The following is a 5,796-nucleotide window of genomic DNA, read 5'->3' as shown; positions in this document are numbered from 1 at the left end:
CTGCTGCCGTCTGCTGCGCCTATCGTCGGCCACGCTGGTGAACACGACATAGGCCCCATGCTCCTCGGGATAATCATCTTGTATGGCCCCAACCGTCCGAGCCACCGGCTGCTGTGGGGGAGGAGGCGGCGGGCCGACAGGGGGAGCGGGCTAGAGTCCGTCACCCTTGGCAATCCTAGTGAGCCAATGGCACTTCCGAGTGGTGTGATTGGATGGCTTCGCACCGCTGTGGAACTTGCAGGGGGCATCAAGCGTCTGCTCGTATGAGAAAGCAGGCAGCGAGTTAGGCTTGCCGCCCTTCTGGCGTTTGGGAGGAGGCTGCCCTTCTGGCTGTCGATCTTCGACTGCTGCCACCTGCCGGCTTGTGGAAACCGGCTGCACGGCCTTGCGCTTGTTGTCGTTCGGTTGTTGCCGCCGACTGGCGTCGATAGCCGGGGTCCGAGGGGCTTGGGGGGCCACCTTGCCCGACGCATTGACTTGAATCTCCGCCTTCATGGAGGAGTCGGTCATGGCGTACTTGTCTGCTATGATTAGCAGTTCGTCAAGGGTCGCCGACTCGTCGTAGAGGAGCTTGTGCTTGAGGAGGGTGCCCTCTCAGCACCCGGCAGTGAAGTACTCGATGGCCTGCACCTCGTGCATGCCCTCGCAAGAGCTCGCAGCTTGGCCCAGCGTGTGAGATAGCCGCGAGTCGACTCATTGGGGCCTTGAACGCACAGGGAGAGCTGGCGAGGCTTGGGCGGCCGCTTGTACGTGCTCGTGAAGTTGCGGATGAATGCTTCAGTGAAATCAACCCAGCTGTTGACACTGTGGGGCTTCAGACTGTTCAGCCATGTCCGGGCCGTGCCCTGGAGCATGAGGGGAACGTACTTCATGACAATGCGCTTGTTGCCGTTGGCGATGCTGATGGCTGTAGAGTAGTCGACCAGCCAGTCCTCCGGCTTCACGGAGCCGGTGTACTTGGGCGTATCTCTTGGGAGAGTGAACCCTTTGGGAAAGGGCTCATCTCAGATGCGGGGGCCAAAACAAGGCGGACCTAACTCATCTTCTTCTTCTAGCGCCAGGGACCGATTATGGCGGTCGATCCAGTGGCGGCATCATTTTCTCCGATTCCTTCTCGGTGGCCAAGGCGGTCACCGAGTGATGGGTGATCAACAGGCGGCGGGAAAATGCGCCTCTCCCTGCAGGGAGGAGGAGGCGGGCAGTCGTCTCACGGCCGCACTGCTCTCGGGCGGCTGTCTTGGTCGCGCTTGATGGTGACGTGAGTCCGGCTGCGGCTGGCAGCCGACTCCTTGTCTCTTCTATCGTGGATGCCACCAGTCGACGTCCAGGATGTCGTGCCTTGGTCTTGGTGAGGTGGCGGGTCGTCGTTTCGCCGGTTGGGCACTTCAGTGTGGCACCCGGCATCTTGCTGCTCAGCCGCCGCGTCGAGGAGCTGCTGAACTCGCTCCGTCATGTGGCGACGCTCGTCGCCCTCGAGCTTGTCTAGCTCGTCTGTTGCCGCCTGGGCAGCTCGTATGTTCTCTGCAGGCGTGGCGTAGACGGGACGATCTGTCCCGAACATGCTGGCGATGGTCGCGCCACGCTGCCGGATCAAGCCAACGCGGCCAGGCCCGCCAGGAGCCGGAGTGCCGCCGACAGCGCGGTCCATCTCCCGCTGGTAGGCCTCCGAAAGTTGTCTCATGCTGGCCAGCCGGTTGGCGCTCTCGACGAGCTGGACGCGGCGTGCTTCCAGCGTCTCGGCGTCGGCATTTTCTGGGATTGGCGCAGCCAAGTATTGCATTGCCGTCTGTAGCGGGTCCTGACCGCCCCCGCCAGAGTGCTCGCCGTGGCTAATCACGAGCACCTTCGTGACGGTGCTGCCGCTGCTGTCCGCGCGAGGAAGCGGCTCATCGTAGACCACCACATTGGAAGGGAACGTGTCGAGCGAAACTGTGTCGGAGTCGACCAACATCGGGTCGGTGGAGCCAACCGACTCCAAGTCAGCAGCAGGCTCGCTGGCGACGTGGAGCTGATCGAGGAGGCCCACGAGGCGGCCTTCAGGGCCATCGGTGCCGGCATCGGACGCGGGCTCGTCAGAGAGGCGAATCTCGCCAACAAGATCGGCGATGCAGCTCGCCGCACATGCAATCTCTGCGCCATGCAGCGTGTCGGCGCAGACGCCGTCTGGCGTGCCGGGCTGGCTACGCTTGCCAGGAAGGAACAAGGTTCCCGTCCAGAACAGGTCTCCAGGAGACGGTGCACCTCACCCCATGGTGGGTGCCAAATGTCGGGGGTTGGGTGTGACATATGCCAATGGATGGCTTATCATGGTAGGAGAGAGTAGAACGTCGCCGGTGCCTGGAAGCGGGATGAGGCGTAGACACGAACGCCGGCATACTTTACCCAGATTCAGGGCTCTCCTAGGAGATAACACCCCTAGTCCTGCTCTGCGGGGTCTCCGCATGATCACTAAGGCGCAAGTGGTACAATGGTGCTCCTTGAGTTGTTTGCTAGAGGTAGAAGAAGGCAGGCTCGTTATTTCCTCCTCTAGGTGTAAGTCTAGTCCTAACAGGTCCGAACCCTTTGCATGGGTGCCCTAGGGGGTTTATATAGGCCTACCCCCAGGGGTACAATGGTAATCTGGTCGGGCATAGGGCCCGGTCATCAGTCTCTCTGGTCGCCGGCTTCTTCGTTGATGGCTGGGGCCCGCCGCCTGGTGGGCTCCGCCGACAGGTCTGGTACGGAGCCGACAGGCCGCTCCCGCCGCTCGCGGGTCTTGCCGGCTGCAGATCACTGTAGCCGTGATGCTAATGACGCAGACTTGGTCGGGGAAGCGGGGCTACAGTCCCGCCGCTTGGTGGGCGATTACTGTAGCCACTCCGCGTCCCATCTGGTTGTTGGTGTATGGGGCCCGAGGGAGGGATTGGCCGCCTGCTGGAAGCCGGCCCCTCCTAGGTCCGGCTGCCCCGGCCTTCTCCGTCTTCAGGGCTCTCGCTGCCAGGTAGGGCCCGCCGCCTGCAAGCCGTACCTGACAGGCCGTCGTGGGAACATGACTCCGACTGTCAGGGGTGACGTTTGGGGGGAGAAGCAACAGTGCCGCGTCGTGCGGAGATCTCCGCCTGTACGGGGCACTGTGGCCATGCCCGACCCTGGATTCGGGGGGAAGGCTCAAACTGTTGCCATACCCTGTCTTGTCTCTCTGGAGACCGCTTACTAGAAGTCGGCCTATCGTGACGCCGTCTTCCGGAACTCGGCCGCCTTCGACCAGTCGGTCGCTCGGCCAACCAGTCACCAGAAGGCGGAGGCTTTATCTTGACGTCTTTAAGGGGCGCAGCCAGCCCCGTTGTCTTTAAAGGTTCGGGGGCTCGGGTTAGGCTACCCGTGGTCCATTACTCCGACACTATGCATCACCATGATAGATCTTGCGTGTGCGTAGGATTTTTTTTGAAATTACTGCGTTCCCCAACAATCAGTTCATCCTCCTCATCGGACAACGACACGACGGATGACGACGCTCCGCCCGCTGCCAACGCCTTCATCGAGGACAACCGCCGCTCCCGAAACCCAAGGGGAAGCGGACCGCGAGGAAGCGGGTGAACTCCGGCCCGCTCCCTATGTTATTTTACATTTTAACCGTGCATTTTAGTTAAGTTATGAACTTCGGCGGCCCTTTTTGATCGAGTAGTATGAACTCCGATTACTCCCTATGTTTATAAGTTGTATGAATGATCTATATAGCATGTATGTTTTTGTATGGATTTGGGTGCAGACATATCGCCTGCTCGGGGCTCCCACGACTATGGGAAGAGGTCGTTAGCCAGTGGACCTTGCACAACCATCATGTTTCTCATCTGCGATCGCCAAAGCCCACGTGCCTAGTCCGGCCTGACGCTGATGCAGTCACACGCAATTCGGTTGCATGCGCGTCCGCTGCTGCAGTACCCACATGGCGACGCTAGGCACCGACGCACCGACCCAACAGTTGGGCCAGCGCAGCTCTAGGCACCCGATGCAGCGATTAATGACCATCATATCTATCCCTCGCTTCGTCCTCCTCACGAGTCATTTTTCCAAAAAAAAAATTGCAATGGCCCGAGTGCCGTCGACAACACGCCATATCACCGCGAGAAAACGGCCAAGCTTGAAGCACCACCACGCCGTTCCTCGTCACCGGTGGGCACCCTCGCCGGCCGTCCACGCTTACCCGAGATCCGCGCTCGCCATGGATGCAGCTCCGCTGCCGGTGCTCGTCAGAGATCTGCACTCACCATAGATGCAGCTCCGCCGCCCGCGCTTGCCATGGATGCAGCTTCGCCACCCACGCTTGCCATGGATGGATCCCGTCCTCGCCGCCCGCGCACGCCATGGATGCAGCTCCATCTCGCTGGTGATTGACTGGTTCCAACAAATAGAATTGCCTGTTGTAGCATTTTTCGTTGTTTGTCGTAGCAAAATGGAGATACGGTTGCAGCAAAAAAGAAACGTCACCGTTTTCGCTCATTGTAGCTCGCCATTGCAGGTAGCAACATTTGCATAATGAACGGATGTAACAAAACCCGTTGCCGGATGTAGCAAAAACCAACGACGATTGCAGCAAAAATGTCGTCGTCGCCGTTGAGCCTCACAGCTCAGCCGTGATAGATGTCACAAAACGTTATGCCGGTTGTAGCAAATAGCGATGCTAGTTGTAGCAAAACGCAACGCCGGCTATGTGTTGTAGCAAAACATGACGCTGGTCATAGCAAAATCTAAGCCGGTTGTAGCAAAATCTATGCCGGTTGAAGCATGTAGCAAAACTGCAGTGTTTGATCATCTTCTTCCACCTCCAGCCTGAAGGAAATATGCCCTAGAGGCAATAATAAATTTGTTATTTATATTTCCTTATATCATGATAAATGTTTATTATTCATGCTAGAATTGTATTAACCGGAAACTCATTACATGTGAGAATACATAGACAAACAATGAGTCCCTAGTATGCCTCTACTTGACTAGCTCGTTAATCAAAGATTTTTAAGTTTCCTAGCAATAGACATGTGTTGTCATGTGATGGACAAGACCCATCCGTTAGCTTAGCACTATGATCATTTAGTTTATTGCTATTGCTTTCTTCACGACTTATACATGTTCCTATGACTATGAGATTATGCAACTCCCGAATACCGGAGGAACACTTAGTGTGCTATCAAACATCACAACATAATTGGGTGATTATAAAGATGCTCTACAGGTGTCTTCGATGGTGTTTGTTGAGTTGGCATAGATCTAGATTAGGATTTGTCACTCCAAATGTCGGAGGGGTATCTCTGGGCCCTGTCGGTAATGCACATCACTATAAGCCTTGCAAGCAATGTGACTAATGAGTTAGTCACGGGATGATGCATTACGGAACGAGTAAAGAGACTTGCCGGTAACGAGATTGAACTAGGTATGATGATACCGACTATCGAATCTCGGGCAAGTAACATACCGATGACAAAGGGAACAACGTATTTTGTTATGCGGTTTGATCGATAAAGTTCTTCGTAGAATATGTAGGAACCAATATGGGCATCCAGGTTCCGCTATTGGTTATTGACCGGAGATGAGTCTCGGTCATGTCTACATAGTTCTCGAACCAGTAGGGTCCGCACGCTTAACGGTCGACGACGATATGTATTGTGAGTTATGTGATTTGATGTACTGAAGATTGTTCGGAGTCCCGGATGTGATCACGGACATGATGAGGAGTCTCGAAATGGTTGAGACATGAAGATTGATATATTGGAAGGTTATGTTTGGACACCGAAAAGGTTTCGAATAGGTTCGGGCATTTTC

The sequence above is a fragment of the Triticum dicoccoides genome, chromosome 5A, assembly GCF_002162155.2.
Source record: "Triticum dicoccoides isolate Atlit2015 ecotype Zavitan chromosome 5A, WEW_v2.0, whole genome shotgun sequence".
In the NCBI taxonomy this organism is placed as follows: Eukaryota; Viridiplantae; Streptophyta; class Magnoliopsida; order Poales; family Poaceae; genus Triticum; species Triticum dicoccoides.
Note: the sequence above shows the minus strand (reverse complement) of the source record.